Raw genomic sequence first — 19,192 nt, 5'->3', positions numbered from 1 at the left:
ATTAAAAGCAGTAAGGGAAAAAGGTCAAGTAACATATAAAGGAAAGCCTATCAGAATTACACCAGATTTTTCACCAGAGACTATGAAAGCCAGAAGAGCCTGGACAGATGTTATACAGACACTAAGAGAACACAAATGCCAGCCCAGGCAAACTTTCAATTACCATAGATGGAGAAACCAAAGTATTCCACGACAAAACCAAATTCACACATTATCTTTCCATGAATCTAGCTCTTCAAATGATAATAACAGAAAAAAAAAATACAAGGACGGAAACCACATCCTAGAAAAAGCAAGAAAGTAAACCTTCAACAAACCTAAAAGAAGAAAGCCACAACAACAGAATGCCAACTCTAACAACAAAAATAATAGGAAGCTAAAATTACTTTTCCTTAATATCTCTTAATATCTATCGACTCAATTCCCCAATAAAAAGACATAGACTAACAGACTGGCTACACAAACAGGACCCAACATTTTGCTGCTTACAGGAAACCCATCTCAGGGAAAAAGACAGACACTACCTCATAATGAAAGGCTGGAAAACAATTTTCCAAGCAAATGGTCTGAAGAATCGGGCTGGAGTAGCCATTCTAATATCTAATAAAATCAAATTCCAAGCCAAAGTTATCAAAAAAGATAAGGAGGGGCACTTCATACTCATCGAAGTTAAAATCTTCCAAGAGGCACTAGAAGGCAGGAAATAATCAAACTCGGGGGCAAAATCAACCAAGTGGAAACAAGAAGAACTATTCAAAGAATCAACCAAAGGAGGAGCTGGTTCTTTGAGAAAATCAACAAGATAGATAAACCCTTAGCCAGACTCACTAGAGGGCACAGGGACAGTATCCTAATTTAAAAAATCAGAAATAAAAAGGGAGACTTAACAACAAGATCCTGAAGAAATCCAAATCACCATCAGATCCTTCTACAAAAGGCTATACTCAACAAAACTGGAAAACCCAGATGAAATGGACAAATTTCTAGATAGGTACCCGGTACCAAAGTTAAATCAGGATCAGGTTAATGATCTAAACAGTCCTATATCCCCTAAAGAAATAGAAGCAGTCATTAAAAGGCTCCCAAACAAAAAAAGCCCAGGACCAGATGGGTTTAGTGCAGAGTTCTATCAGACCTTCAAAGAAGATCTAATCCCAGTTCTTCACAAACTATTCCACAAAATAGAAGTAGAGGTTACTCTACCCAGTTCATTCTATGAAGACACAATTACTCTGATAACTAAACCTAAGAAAGACCCAACAAAGATAGAGAACTTCAGACCAATTTCCCATATGAATATCGATGCAAAAATACTCAATAAAGTTCTTATTAACCAAATCCAAGAACACATCAAAACAATCATCTATCCTGACCAAGTAGGTTTCATTCCAGGGATGATTTAATCTATCAAAGTAATGTACTAACAGAAATCTATCAAAGTAATGTACTATATGAACAAACTCAAAGACAAAAACCACATGATCATCTCGTTAGATGCAGAAAAAGCATTTGACAAAATCCAACACCCATTCATGATAAAAGTCTTGGAAATATCAGTAATCCAAGGCCCATACCTAAACATGATAAACGCAATCTACAGCAAACCTGTAACTAACATCAAAGTAAATGGTGAGAAGCTGGAAGCAATCCCACTAAAATCAGGGACTAGAAAAGGCTGCCCACTTTCTCCCTACATATTCAACATTGTACTTGAAGTCCTAGCCAGAGCAATTCAACAGCAAAAGGAGATCGAGGGGATACAAATTGGAAAGGAAGAAGTCAAAATATCACTTTTTGCAGATGATATGATAGTATATATATAAATGACCCTAAAAATTCCACCAGAGAACAACTAAACCTGATAAACAGCTTAAGTGAATTAGCTGGATATAAAATTAACTCAAACAAGTCAATGAACTTTCTCTACACAAAAGATCAACAGGCCAAGAAAGAAATTAGTGAAACAACACTGTTCTCAATAGTCACAAATAATATAAAATATGTTGGAGTGACTCTAACTAAGGAAGTGAAAGATCTGTATGATAAAAACTTCAAGTCTCTGAAGAAAGAAATTAAGGAAGATCTCAGAAGATGGAAAGAGCTCCCATGCTCATGGATTGGCAGGATCAATAAGTAAAATTGGCTATCTTGCCAAAAGCAATGTACAGATTCAATGCAATCCCTATCAAATTCCAACTCAGTTCTTCAAATAATTAGAAAGGGAAATCTGCAAATTCATCTGGAATAACAAAAAACCTAGGATAGCAAAAGCTCTTCCCAAGGATAAAAGAACCTCTGGTGGAATCACCATGCTAGACCTAAAGCTGTACTACAGAGCAATTGTGATAAAACCTGCATGGTACTGGTATAGAGACAGACAAGTAGACCAATGGAATAGAATTGAAGACCCAGAAATGAACCCACACACCTATGGTCACTTGATCTCTGACAAGGGAGCTAAAACCATCCAGTGGAAAAAAGACAGCATTTTCAACAAATGGTGCTGGCACAACTGGTGGTTATCATGTAGAAGAATGTGAATTGACCCATTCCTATCTCCTTGTATTATGGTCAAATCTAAGTGGATCAAGGAACTCCACATAAAACCAGAGACAGTGAAACTTATAGAGGAGAAAGTGGGGAAAAGCCTCGAAGATATGGGCGCAGGGGAAAAATTCCTGAATAGAGTAGCAATGGCTATGCTGTAAGATTGAGAATTGACAAATGGGACCTCATAAAATTTCAAAGCTTCTGTAAGGCAAAAGACACTGTCAATAAGACAAAAAAGCCACCAACAGATTGGGAAAGGATCTTTACCTTTCCTAAATCAGATAGGGGACTAATATCCAATATATATAAAGAAATCAAGAAGATGGACTCCAGAAAATCAAATAACCCCTTTAAAAATGGGGCTCAGAGCTAACCAAAAAATTTCCCCTGTGGAATAACTAATGGCTGAGAAGCAGTTGAAAAAATGTTCAGCATCCTTAATCATCAGGGAAATGCAAATCAAAACAACCCTGAGATTCCATCTCACTCCAGTCAGAATGGCTAAGATAAAAAACTCAGGGAACAGCAAGGATGTGGAGAAAGAGGAAAACTCCATTTTTGGTGGGATTGCAAGCTTTTACAACCATTTTGGAAATCAGTGTGGCAGTTCCTCAGAAAATTGGACATAATACTACTGGAGGATCCTGCAATACCTCTCCTGGGCATATATCCTGAAGATGTTCCAACCGGTAAGAGGGACACATGCTCCACTATGTTCATAGCAGCCTTATTTATAATAGCCAGAAGCTGGAAAGAACCCAGATGCCCCTCAACAGAGGAATGGATACAGAAAATGTGGTACATTTACACAATGGAGTACTACTCAGCTATTAAAAAGAATGAGTTTATGAAATTCCTAGGCAAATGGATGGACCTGGAGGGCATCATCCTGAGTGAGGTAACCCAATCACAAAGGAACTCACATGATATGCACTCACTGATAAGTGGATATTAGTCCAGAAACTTAGAATACCCAAGATACAATATACAATTTGCAAAACATATGAAACTCAAGAAGAACGAAGATCAAAATGTGGACACTTTGCCCCTTCTTAGAATTGAGAACAAAACACCCATGGAAGGAGTTACAGAGACAAAGGTTGGAGGTGAGACGAAAGGATGAACCATCTAGAGGATGAACCATACCCGGGGATCCATTCCATAATCAGCCTCCAGATGCTGACACCATTGCATACACTAGCAGCATTTTGCTGAAAGGACCCTGATATAGCTGTCTCTTGTGAGTCTATGTCAGGGTCTAGCAAACACAGAAGTGGATACTCACAGTCAGCTATTGGATGGATCACAGGGCCCCCAATGTAGGAGCTAGAGAAAATACCCAAGGAGCTAAAGGGATCTACAAACCTGTAGGTGGAACAACAATATGAACTAACCAGTACCTCTCAGAGCTCATGTCTCTAGCTGCATATGTATCAGAAGATGGTATACTTGGCCATCAGTGGAAAGAGAGGCCCATTGTTTTTGTAAACTTTATATGCCTAAGTACAGGGGAACGCCAGGGCCAAAAAGTGGGACTGGGAGGGGTGAGTGGGGGGGGGAGAGGGCATGGGGGACTTTTGGGATAGCATTGGAAATGTAAATGAAGTAAATACCTAATTAAAAAGAAAGCTATATATTGCCTAGAGCAACACATTTTTAATAGCCAAATATATACTGCTTTTGTTTTAAACGTGGTTCTTAACCTGCCATAAAATACCACTGTATTAACATGCAAAGCAGGTGAATATAATGTTAAATAGCTCATAGTATTCTTCAACTTATATACAAGTTCATACATTAATCTCAGCTTACAATAATATAAGTGTTTAATTTCATAACCTGAAGCTTTTCAAATTATAGTTGCTATTAATATATTTTATAAGTCAATTTCATGGGCTTTAATTCAATTTTGAAAACAAAACATTTTGGTATTACTTAAATGCAACTGATTTAACATTTTAATATTCATTAAATCTATTGTCCTCTAATTTTACAAGTCTATTTATAAGATCATAGAGAAAAGCAAATTTCTGAACATGTATTTGTCAAGTGTTTTCACTGTGTGATAATTTCATTAATTGATCAAATGAATTATTTGTGTGACCTGAAGATTTCTGAGCTGCCCTTTCACAGAATCTGAGTGTGCATTCATTCCACATCAAATCATACACACAGTCCATATTTCAGTTAGAATATGAAGCTTCTGTTTCTGGCTATGGTAAGAGTAACAAAGGCTTTTGTCTGAGATCCTCCTATTACTGACTAGAACCTCTGAAACTATAGCAAGTTACCAAGTCTCTTTGCTAGCAGCATCTTACCGTACTTGTTTTGCAGTTCTTCACAAGGGTGGCCAGATTGTTACACCAGTACCACAGTAAACCCAGGAGCTACCCAGTCTCCCTATGCTCTACATGTTAGCCATCCAGCTTAACATACAGAATATACATCACTAATATTTTTAAGTTAAATAATATATATATTTGAAGCAGGAAAATATCTTAAACAAACATACACTATGTAAATTAGATGTAGTTTAATATGCACTATGCAAATTCTGTTCTAGTACAATTACAAGGCAGTGTGACAAAATAACTGTATTTTACATACCTCATCATTGATAATGAACTTCGGGTTATATAAGTATGTCATATGTCATTTTGTTGATTGTTTAATATCAATACCACCAAGAATATCATCAACATTGTTTTGCATATTAATAACTTGGAGAGTTCCAGGTCAAGTGTTCTTCTTCAAATATTGTAAAATAAAGCGACAATAATTGTGATCTTGACCTCATGCCAGCATGTTTTCAAACTCTGCAAGCTGATGAGTAGCAATAAAGGCCATGATGACTCACTGTAAGGAAATCAGGACAGTGCCTTGTGGAAGGGAAAGTGACAGCACACCTTAGCAGCAGGCATTTCTACCTGAATGTCATTCCCTGAGGTCTCTACTACACATGGCCTCACTGGAAAAGGTATTCTGCTGGGCACAGCCTCAGGCAACATTGTGAAATGAGTACTGTAACTCTGAATGCTAGGAGAAATGTTTCCATCAAATATTCCATGTCCACAAGGCTAGCACCATGCCCTTGAATCAGGCCTGATGTTGAACTGTACCCCTAAGATATTCTATGTGACTTCATGGCACCGGTGACATGAAAGCAAATGACAGTGAAAGGAAAGGAGAAATGCATACTTTACAACAGTTTCAATCTGTAATAAATAATGGATATTAGGTATAAGTTTAATGATGATTGGATTACATTAATTAACCAATGTGTACTATAGGAAAGAAAGTGTTCTCCAACTCCCTTTGTGTTACCTCATATTACGTGATGAATTCAGTTTCTCGGCATCTATTCCATAGACTCATGATCACCATGAGGACTTAACCTCCTGTTTCTAAGCTCATTCTCAACCTGTTCCTTTCTTACCAAGGAATGTCTATCTTTCTTTTACAGACTAAAGAACCTATGTAATCCAAATTTTTAACATGCTTTGACATTATCTATAATACCACCATTAGTACTCTTGACAGTGAATATTTCACTATGGTGGAAATCTCATTTTGACTATGTGGTAAAAAAAAATAATAATAAAAACAACTGTATCCAAAAGCTGTGAATGACCCATAAACTATCCATTCAATCATGCAGGCTGCAAAACAATCACAGTCTTCCTTTGTGTTCACTTGGTCCTCAAACAGATTTTATTATTTCGCAATGTCTTTTCATTCGTTGTGCCAGAAGACAGAATTGCACAAATGTAGTCATAAATCAAATTGGTGTTTACTTGTAATTAATAATTTGCGTAGTCTTTATTTTTTAGGATAGAACAAGAGTTCTCTCAAAGCAGCAGTAGTGGGATTTGCAAAGTGGAAAACACAAAACAAAGCAAAGGGAAGGAACCAAAGAAATCACATTAGATTACTTGCTGTTGCTTTCTTGGAAGACTACAATCTCCAGTTTTGGGGGGCAGGAGGCTCTGTTTAGGTCCGCTCTATTTTCTGAACATTTCATTTTGATTACATGACATTAATAATGAATGACTTTTGTCTGGTCTGGTCTATTGAACACCAGTACATGAGGTCAACAAAAAGAAAATGTTCCTTAATTTTAGCAGTTCTCATGTTTTATGACTTTTATTTAACTCATTTTCTTGTCACATTTTTTAACTAAAAGCATTGTTTCTGACTCTTAGAATGCTGAAGTACTATACAAGTAAAATTATACCTCATGAATTACTCCAAATATTTATACAGAATGAGTGGACACAGTACTGGGAAATGTAGAAAGGTTGTTTAGTGTTGTTATCAAAGGAAAAGTAGGCTGTGTTCTGCAGAGCAAAACAGTGGATGCTTCCAAAGAGACATGACAGGAACTGAGCTGAACATTCAAGAAATTATTCAGGCTCTATTTTATGGAAGAAGCCAGGGAACCAGGGGTGGAGCAGAGTCAAAGATGACATGCACATGATGGCATCTGCCTGAAGTCCTAGCATTAGGGAGGCAGGGCAATCCTTGACAGTAAGTTGGATGTCATCCTGGACTACAAGAAACCTTATCTCAAAGAAACAAACCAAAATAAAACTATTCAAAATTTCCAAACAACGAGATAATACAGTGCTTGGGTCAGAAAGTGAAGGATGTACCCATGCTTCTTTATAGAGATATAGATACAAAAGCCCATGCATGGTAAGTATGCAGGTGATATAGTTTTCAACAAAACGCATACCCCAAGTTCTACAGAATTCTTTCTGGTCACTAACCTATAAGGAAATCCCAAATTCTAACAACCGGCCATGATCTGGTCTGATTATATACTTTACAATATAAAGGCATATATTAATAAATTAGGTTTTTCTTCTTTCTCAGTGGCATTTGTAAGACTTTCATCCATATTACCCATTGAAGCATACATAGTCCTTTTTTTTCTTATTGACATGACAGTAAACAAACATAGAAACAGAATGACACTGTGTGTTTTAAGTCTTGGGTATACTTTGAAAGTACAATCAATATTTGAAGACAGTAGAATCAGAAAGAAAAATGTCCTCTTCCCATAGACTCAGGTATTGAATTCAGTCCCTATTTCTATCTACTCTGTGTTGGCTTCCATGACCATCTTTGTGCTGAGTATATTTTCTCAGCTTGCCTTGGTATGAATGTGAGTGCATGGACACCTGAAGGCTCAGGTATTAAACACTTGCTCCCTAGTTGATGGTGCTGTTTCAGGAGGTTACTGAACATTCACGATGGAATCACTGCAGGGGCAAGTTCATCATTGGAGAAGGACTTTGATAACTAATTGCCTTGCCCCACTTCCAGTTTATTCTCTTTACTGTGTGCATGGAGAAGCCAACCTTCATCTTCTTGATCTTGCCACCATGTTGTGCCTGACCTTATGGACATCTAGCATTTGGGGACCATAAGCCACCTAAATTTTCTTATATTGTTTCCAACTATGGTATTTTGTGATGGCAGCAATAACAACAAAACAAGTAATGCAGAGAGTCATTGGAGTGAAGAGATAGGCTTGCATCTAACCAGGACCTGGGTAACTGGACATCTGTTGAAAATTGCAAAAACAGATTAGAGTTGTGAGGCAAGAAATTTAGTTTTAAATATTTTGAATTTCAGCCTTCCTTAGGGTTCAGTGGTAGAGGTGAGTCTTGGGAGAAATATAAGCCAAACATACCAACCCAAGAGTCATAGGAGTAGCAGTAGCACTGACACAGGAAGTTATGGCATTCCAAGTACTTAGCAGGTGAATTTCTATAGCAAAATTCCTGTGGTCACTGCTGTGTGTGCAATTCTTTTGAGGGCTAGGGACATATCAACTTTAAGTTAGAGGCTTGAAATGCATAGATCACGTATGTAAGTAGGATGCAACATGCAAAATATAAGCTGCATTTTATAGTAAGTGATTGTCACACACAGGAAATACAACTCAATAAATATAAACGGAATGTTCCAGGCATGACAGCTGCTTTTGGTGCTTATAAGAAGACACAAGGATCCCTGTAACGAGATAGGCACTTAACTTCCCCAGTAGACTCACCCTGGACAGATATTTATACAGCTAATCATCCTTCTTTTCTGGGTATTAACTTAGAAGGTTTAAATTATATATTCTTCCTTTTCCTATCTCTTCTTTCCAGACATACACTCAAATCTTAAAGTTTATTGGTCTCAATATCAGGATATCCTCACACTCTCTGAAGTCATCCCTGTCCTAACTATTTGAAAAACCTCTCAACATCTCTCTCTCTCTCTCTCTCTCTCTCTCTCTCTCTCTCTCTCTCTCTCTCTCTCTCTCTCTCTCTCTCTCTCCCTCCCTCCTTCCCTCCCTTCCTCCCTCTCTCTCTCTCTCTCCCTCTCTCTGTCTCTTTTCTCTCTCTCTCTCTCTCTCTGTCTCTCTCTCTCCCCACTCTGTCTGAAGACCTACCCTCTAAACAGTAGAGTGCTGACTTCCATTGCTCAGCTCACCTGATTTCTTGACTTTTAACTCAAAAACTGTACCAACTACCCATCTTCTCCAGCTTCCTCCTCCTAGAGGATTCTGTAAATATTGACAGATTGTCTGTCCTATATTTTCCTGTCAGGTTACAATAAAACTGCCCTGAAGTTGCCTTCAAATTCTGTTTTTAAGTTATTTTCTTCACAAGACCAAAAATCCTATAAACTGGACCTGAGTTCTGGTAAGATGTTAACTCTTAGAATGATGGGAGAGACTGAGATCTTCTTGTTTTGACAATGGGACACAGGAAAGTATTGCAAAGGCACAAAAGTGTTCATAGTGTCCCTGTTTCTTCACCAGCTACAAAGTGAGGACACAGACAATGGAACAGGACAGACAAGGAATTCTTTTCAAATCATTTTGCAAACTCTTCCAGTTTTAGAAAGTACTTGTTTTATCTCATTTGTACCTGAAATTTAACAGTCTCCATTAGGGACGGATATGAGTTTCTGAGCAATAGAAGACATCATGGAGAGAACTGAGAGATAGCAGTAAAGGGTCCGAGGTTCTGAGAGCAGTGAGGAATTGATTGAATGTAAGAAATAGTGGTGACATATTTTGAGACTTGAGATAGAACACAGCAAGCTGATCATCACACCATCCTCCTAAAGGTTTATGAGCAGGAAGTTGTATAGAATTATATGATATTCTGCAAACTGTACAGTGTAAAGGAAGGCTAGAAAAGGGCAGAGAAAATAAACCACAATGGGACAGTATGAGAGATTTTTATGAGGGGCCACATGAACATAACCCTAGTGAGACCTTATGTCTGAACCAGCCATGGCAGTAGAACCCTGCCAACAAGGCAACGTGTGTCCAATTATTTCTTGTAATTGGCAGAGCTACAAAGGTCATGTGACTGAATCTAATTACTTCAAACCTTCTTGAGCCTGTGATTCAGTACCTGGACACACCTTGACATGGAGTTTACACTCACTGGCAATCACCCCCATCTAGTACCTAGTTTTCTATAAGCCCCCTTCTCTCCCTCAGCATCTTCATGAGTTCCCATCAGGATATGTGTGTGTGTGTGTGTGTGTGTGTGTGTGTGTGTGCAGAGGGATGTTGAGATTAATTCTGAATATTTAAGGTCACATTTTATTTAAGGATGACAGCTGACTTAAGGCTGAAAATTGCTGAGCACAATGGCAAGAAATTGGGGGATTCACTAGGAATGAGAGAGAGACTCTAGCACAAGACAGAAAAAGACTAACCCTGTGAAGATCAGTGGATCAGTGGCCAGAGCAAGGCAGAGACATTCCAAAGGTGATGATGTGCATGAAGGAGGGGATAGAGAGAGGAAAAGCCAAGTTTGTAAAAATGTTAAGGTGCCATTGGCTGTGGAGCACTGTTTTCTCTTCTTGGAAATGAAGAGGCATCTTTTTCTGTGCCAGACCCCAGCCTGTAGGGCAGCAGAGCTTATGCCTTTGACAGCTGCTCCTTGCTACCACAAAGGCAGCTTCGTTTCACTGTCAGGCAAAATGATTCTCATGTAGAGATTGAACAATTAAGTACTTAGGCAGACTGCCCAAGAAGGAAGTCAGCCAGTATACTGAATTTTGGGAGAAGAGAGTGATTTTTTTCCCCTTGAAAAGTGAAAAAAAAAAAAAACTTGGACTAGAATGTATACTTTAAGGAAGGCAGGAAGCAGACCTTGAAATTATCTAAGCTCTTCCAAAGAGCACGTATTCATTTCCATTTTACATGTAAAATGAGGTAAAGGGAATGCAGTACACATGCTAAGAAAGTTTAGAAATTTGGCAGGCAATTAAACCGCTAACTCACAAAATAATTTGTCATTTTACTTCAAGCACTATAAATCCACTGACAAATGTGAAAGCAGATTTTTCCATTTAAACTAAACAGAGGAGGTGGAAAAGAAAATTTGGCAGTGGACTTATGGTTATATTTAGACTCTCATTAAAATAATAAAGAAACAACAATAAAGAGAGTATTTTGTGCTTTTTATGTAAAGACTTTAAATTATATTTTGAATGATTGTTTTAAAGAACCTGATTTATGTATGAGTGGATGCCACCTGTGTGCAGTGACCACAGAGACATGTAAAGTGTGATGGGACAATAGAGATGGAGTGACAGGCGTTCATGAGCATGCCCTTTCAAGTGGGTGCTGGAGTCTAAAATGAAGTCTCTACAAATACTCTATGAATGCACCAAGAACTTGTAGCCACTGGGCCACCGCTCCATCCCAACTATATATGATTTTCTTTAAAATTATAGTACATTCTTCATTTTCTCAAATTTGATTTCTGTGGAAAGCTGATAACATTTTTCTCTATTTAATCCTATTTTGACTATTACATAAACTGGTTACCAGTTTTTTTGTTTCTCTGTTTGTTTGTTTTTCTCTCCAGAATGACAGAAAGTGAAATCAGGTTTTATTTAAGAAGCCATGCGCTATCAACATCATGTAGACATTGCAAAGCACAATAAGACAACTAGAATAGCTTCATCACTTGAGAAGAGTTTTTGCTATCCTAGGTTTTTTGTTATTTCAGATGAATTTGCAGATTGCTCTTTCTAATTCGTTGAAGAATTGAGTTGGAATTTTGATGGGGATTGCATTGAATCTGTAGATTGCTTTTGGCAAGATAGCCATTTTTACAATGTTGATCCTGCCAATCCATGAGCATGGGACATCTTTCCATCTTCTGAGATCTTCTTTAATTTCTTTCTTCGGAGACTTGAAGTTTTTATCATACAGATCTTTCACTTCCTTAGTTAGAGTCATGCCAAGATATTTTATATTATTTGTGACTATTGAGAAGGGTGTTGTTTCCCTAATTTCTTTCTCAGCCTGTTTATTCTTTGTGTAGAGAAAGGCCATTGACTTGTTTGAGTTAATTTTATATCCAGCTACTTCACTTAAGCTGTTTATCAGGTTTAGGAGTTCTAGGCAAATGGATGGACCTGGAGGGCATCATCTTGAGTGAGGTAACACAATCACAAAGGAACTCACACAATATGTATTCACTGATAAGTGGATATTAGCCCAAAACTCAGGATACCCAAGATATAAGATACAATTTGCTAAACGCATGAAACTCAAGAAGAATGAAGACCAAAGTGTGAACACTGTGCCCCTTCTTAGAATTGGGAACAAAACACCCATGGAAGGAGTTACAGAGACAAAGTTTGGAGCTGTGATGAAAGGGTGGACCATCTAGAGACTGCCATATCCAGGGATCCACCCCATAATGAGCTTCCAAATGCTGACACCATTGCATACACTAGCAAGATTTTGCTGAAAGGACCCAGATATTGCTGTCTCTTGTGAGACTATGCCGAGGCCTAGCAAACACAGAAGTGGATGCTCACAGTCAGCTATTGGATGGATCACAGGGCTCCCAATGGATGAGCTAGAGAAAGTACCCAAGGAGCTAAAGGGATCTGCAACCCTATAGGTGGAACAACATTATGAACTAACCAGTACCCCAGAGCTCTTGACTGTAGCTGCATATGTATCAAAAGATGGCCTAATCGGCCATCACTCGAAAGAGAGGCCCATTGGACATGCAAACTTTATATGCCCCGGTACAGGGGAACGCCAGGGCCAAAAAAAATGGGAATGGGTGGGTAGGGAAGTGGGGGGGAGGGTATGGGGGACTTTTGGGATAGCACTGGAAATGTAATTGAGGAAAATATGTAATAAAAAATAATAAAAAAAAAGAATAGCTTCATCACAGTTACCTTTATAAAAATTTCATTTCAAGTAGTCATGATGACTGGGAAGGCAAAGGAGCCTGCCACCAAGCCCAAGTTCTAGCCTGAGGTCCCACTTCATAGAAGGAGAAAACTGACACCTATACATTATCCTCTGACCTTGTTTACATACACATACAAAAATAATTTAATTAAAAATTCAATGAATTTACAAATTGACTCTTGAACAATAAATAAGAATGAAGCTACTATCTTGAAATTTTCCCATTGACTTTCCTGAGACAGAATGTTGGATGACTTTGTACATATATGTTTACAAGTAAAAACTTAAATTAATGGGGGAATATCTTGATGTGTTTATTACCATCATGAAGTAAGAAGAAGACACCCTTTCAGTTAGTAATCTCAAGGGTTTAATAGAACTCATAGAAATTTCTTTGGACCTGAATCTAGATGAAGCACTACTCTAATATTGTCTTCACCTCCTTGGGCCACTTCGGGAACACAAGCAGAACACAGGGTATTCACATGATGTTTCCTGCTGTGGACTTGAGTGTGACTTGGGTTCTCTATATGCACTTGTCTAGGGTGAAATAGTACTTTGTTTTCTACAGAAGCCCAGATGAGCTTCTGATTGCCACTCAGAGCCTTTAAAGACAATCAGTGAGAGCTCTGTGAGCCTTTGAGATACCCCTAGCAGGCCAGAGGTCTGGGCATCACATCTGATCACAAGGTAAAGGTATGCTTTAATATTCACACTTCAACCCATCCTCCTGCATGACTGTCATTTGGCCATTGCCCACTTTAGACCATACACCCAAGATAACTACAGATAGATATGGAGGCTTCAAGCAAATCCAATATATTAAAGCTTTTAGCCACTAAACGACTGCTTCAATTTCATTGAGTAGAGTGGCACCATGGCTTATTGGATATAAAAGGAGTGACAGCATGTGCAAATGATTCACACAGGGAGGAATTAATAAGAACTTGAGTACCAAACAATGAAGGTTAACAGGACCTTATTCCTTTATATTCTGTATGCAGACTTCAGATTAGTCTCAGGCTATCTGCCTCTCCCAATGCTTACCTGTATTGCTCATATATTTTCCCTACCAGCCTACATTATCCCTTCCTTAGTCAAACCTCTAAAGGAAATGCACTCTTGCAAATTCCCAGTTAGTTATCAGCCTTGCATACCCCAAGGGATTCCCATCTATCCCATATATTATGAAGGTCTTTTGAGAAAGTTTCTTCTTAAGGAACAGATACAAGTACAATATCATTTTTCCACTCAGGAAAAGTCATTCAAATTACAATTCAAACAAATAAAATATAGTGTCATACATGTTTCACACCCACATGCATACAAACTAAAGTACAGTCTATTGTAAAATACCTATCACAAGACAGCAGACTGTGTTGCAATTAAAAAGCCAACCATATGGCCACTGGGGACAATCATGTCACTTGCTTATATATTAACTGAAGCTAAGAATGTTTTATATCTTTGTAAATGGTTGTAGTATATTGTAATCTGAATTACCTTCAATATTCTGTAAAAATCACATTATTTATATCCTGGAAGCATAATTTTCTAGTGTTGAGATAGCTTAGTTATAAATTCAAATATACATTCACATATAGACATAACATACTCATCAAAATACAAGTTTATCTAGGTCTTATTTAAGAGACAAACATGACTGAACAAGAAAGAAGTGAAACGACTGTATAATATAATTCTATACATCAGCATGGAATGTTTACACCCAAAACAACATTAATATGTAATTCAAATATATATACACATATATACACACACACATATATATATTATGTGTGTATGTATATTATATATATATATATATATATATATATATATATATATATTACATACATACACACATATTCTTCACTACCAAGTAAAGTGATTTCTCAGGAATTCTAGACTGACACTACATCAGAATATTTAAAAATGATATTGCTATATTGAGAGATAATGTTAGAAAGCTGTTGGCTTAGATTATTTCAAAGCCTACGTTTTTATGAAATGAAGTTTCTGTTTTCTTTAGAAACTCAGTTATGTTATATGATGTTTTTCTGGAAGCTGTCTTGAGAGATGTTTTGCTGAAACAGACATGTGAGAGAACGTGTTGCTGAAGCCAACAGGTGAGAGGATGTTTCACTGAAGCAGACATGTGACCGGGCATGTGACATTTTGTTGGAGCTGATACTTGAGAGGGAGCTTTATGTTTGCAGAGAGTATAAATGGAACCACACTGTGGTAGTTTGAATATATGTAGCCAAAGGGAGTAGCGTTATTAGGAGGTGTGGCTTCGCTGGAGTAGGTGTGGTCTTGTTAGAGGAAGTGTGTCATTGTTGTGGTGGGCTTTGAGACCCTCCTCCTAGCTGCCTCGAAGTTAGTCTTCTTCTGTTTGCCTTTGGAACAAGATATAGAACTCTCAGAACCTCCAGCTCCATGCCTGCTGATGCTGCCATGCTTCCTGCTATGATGGTAATGGACGGAACCTCAGAACCCGTAAATTCCAATTAAATGTTGTCCTTTATAAGAGTTGCCATGGTGTCAGTTTACAGCAATGAAAACCCTAACTAAGATACTCACAGTGAAAGAAAACTCTTACAATGAAACACCATGCAATGCCTCCTCACTGGTCTTTGCTGGTCATGCAATGCTTCACTGAACTTTACTAGTCTTCACAGGTGTTCATTGATTTTCACTTCATAGAAAGAAAGGTGCCAAAGAGCTTCTCCTGGTATTCTGGCTGATTCTTGCTGCTTCCACTGACTTGTGCCAAATCAGAAATGAAGCTGTGGTTTCTGCTGAATTGAGATGCTACTACTGATTCACATTTGATGTTTGCTATTGGACTGGACTGCTGGTATCCTGACAATGAAGAGTGGAATTACCCTAAAGAACTACTTCTTAATAGGTCCACAATCCCCTTTTCCTATAAAACCTTTTTCCTCCAACTCTGGTCAATGGGCTAGAAGGGAGATTGAAGTTTTCTGGAATCCTAAATAAAGTAGGCTTTGAAAATCTAAGCCTATAAGAATCCTCACAAGAAAATAACTTAGCAATAACATATAATGCAAATGGACTTTTGAAAATCTACCATGGCAAGGGTGGCACAGATTGTTTTGATTCATAGAGGGCTGTAAGCACAGTTTCCCTGGTTTACAGAAATCATTGAGATTTGTTTTTGCTTCTGGAAAAGTATGCACCAAAGCAGAATACATCTATAACCTTGTGTGGTGCAGGGTTTGGCTGCCTGGACATTTATTTTTTTGCAAAGAGCCGTCTATCATGACCTTACTTTCTTGTAATCAGTTCTATTGAAGCTATGAGTTAGAAATGAAGGCATACTTTTTAATTCACTTAAAGAGAGATATCGGTATAGCTTCTCAGGACTCAAGAGTTGTGGTTCTTTTCCTTTACTGTGGTTTTGGAATCATGTATCATATCCCACATTTTATACTAGGTCATCAAGCTTCTGCACAGGTAAAGAATGAGACAACCACTATACTGTTGGAAGATTAGTGCTGTGGCTTAGCATGTCTTCCTCCATCACAAGAAATCCTTATGTTAGTCATTATTAACCTGTGATCATGGTAAATTATAACAGTTTCTCCAGGTTCTGATTTATCTCTACTTTTTAAAAGGTTTGATTTTAATATTTGTAATTTTGTTTATTTGTGTGCACAAGTGTGTGTATACATCTGTGTGTGTGTGTGTGTGTGTGTGTGTGTGTGTGTGTCTGTATGTGTGTGTGTGTGTGCACCAGAGTAAAGTTACTTGTATTGGTAACAAGAGGATGTTGCATCAGTAGAGCTAGAGTTCTGGGCAGTTGTCAACTGCTTCACCTGGATGCTGGAATCCAAGCTCAAGTCCTCTACAAGACAGGAATGCATTTTAACCATTAGGTCATCTCCCATACCCACTAGTCAAAAATACATCATGAATAATGACAGCTTATTAGTCATAATTTGGTAGGGAATAGAATAGAAACAAATAGACACATACCCCTCACCAAACACACATGGTCCTTAGTACAGGTTAAGAGCCCATTAAGCACAGGTTTATCTTCTATAGAAAACTCATTGATGTATATTATCACATGGTATCAGTTTCCAGGTGAGGCACATAAAGTTCAGCTGCTTTCTTATCCCAGTGCATCCTTCACTAGTTCACAGAGCTCCAGTTCCTCCTCCTCTGGTTTATGTGTGTTTTGTGTGTTTTTATGTCAAGAGACTCAAATGATTTTTACCTTTGAAAATGCTTATGGTATACAATCAACCCATTTTCCTTTTGTCCTGTAAACATTTTATTACTTCTATCTCTTCACACAATGTGCAGTTTTACTAGAACTGAGATAGCATATGTGTGTGATGAACACACACATATATGCACACATTGTCATGTGCACTCAACAAACACAACCCAGCCTAAGGCTTATGTGAGAGGCACTGTGAGAAAACTGTTTCAGCTGCTGCCTAGGCATGGTTAGGAAAGCTCAGCCTCTGGGTCAGAGGTATGAGCAACCCCAGCAGGAGCCCAGGTAGGTCTCAGAAACCCAGCTAACCTGCAAAAATCAACATCAGAGTTAACGCCAAGGAGAACTTTCATTATTTATAGAGAGCTAATCACACAAAATGTTCTTAGCTTCTCTTTAAAAAACAGAAAGAAACAATTAAAATTGTACTGATGTGACTAAGCTCTTTAACAAACTCCATGTGGCTTTGGCTCAAATAACTAAAAGGGTTGGAGATTAAGCTAAGGTTTTTCTCTCCTAGGATGCATAATCAGGAAATATATTTTCTGTAGAGTATAATCCAGCCATCTGTTCTCAATTAGAAAGTATATGCTACTATTACAAAAACGGAATGCCATCATCTCAGTGCCTTTGAAATATAACGGGCAAAGCAGGGGCAGTGAGCCATTTAGCTGGGATTGTGGAATTATGCTATGCAAATGGAGACTTGAAGCCCTGAATGAAAAGAGAGATTGGATAATGATTCTCTCCCAACTGAGTTGTTAATGGTTTAATTGTCTAAGAGATTGCATTTGTCTTATATGGTAGTTTATCCTTGACTGTTATGTTCTTGACTTCACTTAGAATTTCCATTAAGCTTTTACAACAATATAACTCCAAAAGCCCTTTACTATTACAAAACTGTGTTGTACCCATTGCCACAGAAATTGCTTTGGTGGTGTTCATACCCTTTTGCCAAGAAAAATGTTTACAGTTTATTTTTCTAACCTGAATTCTCATTATCTTTTTTTTTTTTTAATTATCAAAAGGTATGAGTTTCAAAGGATTTCTTTTAGGTACTAAGCTAAGACAGAATCTCATAAGTACATGCTCCATGCCAAAGAGAAATCTTGTACCAGCCCTCCTTCTATGATGTCATTTAATAAAGACAACTACAGAGTGATCAGATATATGAAGATACCACCGTTGGAAACTTCTTATAAATGGAATTTTACTGATTGTCTTTAGTCTAAATCAGAATACCTTTCTGTTCAAATAAATTCTCAGGTAGACTCCTATTTTGCACATCTATAGAGTTAAACAGAGCAAATATATAATTGCAAGACGTTATCCTACTTAGTGCTTATAAACTATGGCTAGATATTTACTTTCATGAGTTTCCCATCATCCCATAGCCTTCCTGACCTATCTCTACTCTTCACAGGACAAAATAGAATTCACTGTATTTTTCTTGAAAAATTGGGAGCCACAATGAGAAATAAAGTTACCCCTGCTCTTCTGGTATAGCATTTAACACTGGAGGGTGCATGGGCACGACAGAAGCCATAGTTTTCATAAAAGCTAATTGAAAAAACTGAAGGTCAAAGACAGATAAAAACAGTGGGAACATCTTTCCTCCTCCTCTTCTTTCTTTCCTCCTCCTCCTCCTCCTCGTCCTCCTCCTCCTCCTCCTTCTTCTTCTTCTTCTTCTTCTTCTCCTTCTATAAGCCTTGAAAAATAGCCTTATGTCCAAGCATTCTCTAGTCACAGTACCACACAGCTTACTTTCATATTTATTATATTTTAAAAGATTTACATTGTGTTGATTATGTGTCTATGTGTGCATATATCTGTAGGTATGTATACAGAAGGGCAGTTCCTGTAGAGGCCATAAGAGAGCATCATCAGGTTTAATAAAGCTGGGGTTACAGAGAGTTCTGTGCTGCTTAACAGGGATTACTGGAACCAAACTCTAATCTTCTGCAGAAATAGTACATACATACTATTAATTAGTGAGCCATCTTTCCAGGCCACATATTCATTATTTTTAAAAGTTAAAAATTTAGTTATGTCCTCAGTTCCTCCCCAAACCCTGTAAGCTCTGTATTTGCCCCTTTGAGTTGTGGATTTTTTTTTTATAATATGGAATTCTAATGCTAGTGATA

The 19,192-nt window shown here is 37.8% G+C and overlaps 1 protein-coding gene across 4 annotated transcripts in view; it reads right to left on the bottom strand.

Annotated features, from left to right (window-relative positions):
• The window catches only part of Ctnna2 (catenin alpha 2), a 1,115,747-nt gene that overhangs the window by 846,678 nt on the left and 249,877 nt on the right, over positions 1–19,192 (bottom strand). The window lies entirely within an intron of this gene.

Source organism: Mus caroli, unplaced genomic scaffold, assembly GCF_978045245.1.
Source record: "Mus caroli unplaced genomic scaffold, Mus_caroli_1 scaffold_7, whole genome shotgun sequence".
Lineage (NCBI taxonomy): Eukaryota > Metazoa > Chordata > Mammalia > Rodentia > Muridae > Mus > Mus caroli.
The sequence above is the reverse complement of the archived record's forward strand: the minus strand, read 5'-3'. Positions and strand labels throughout refer to the sequence as shown.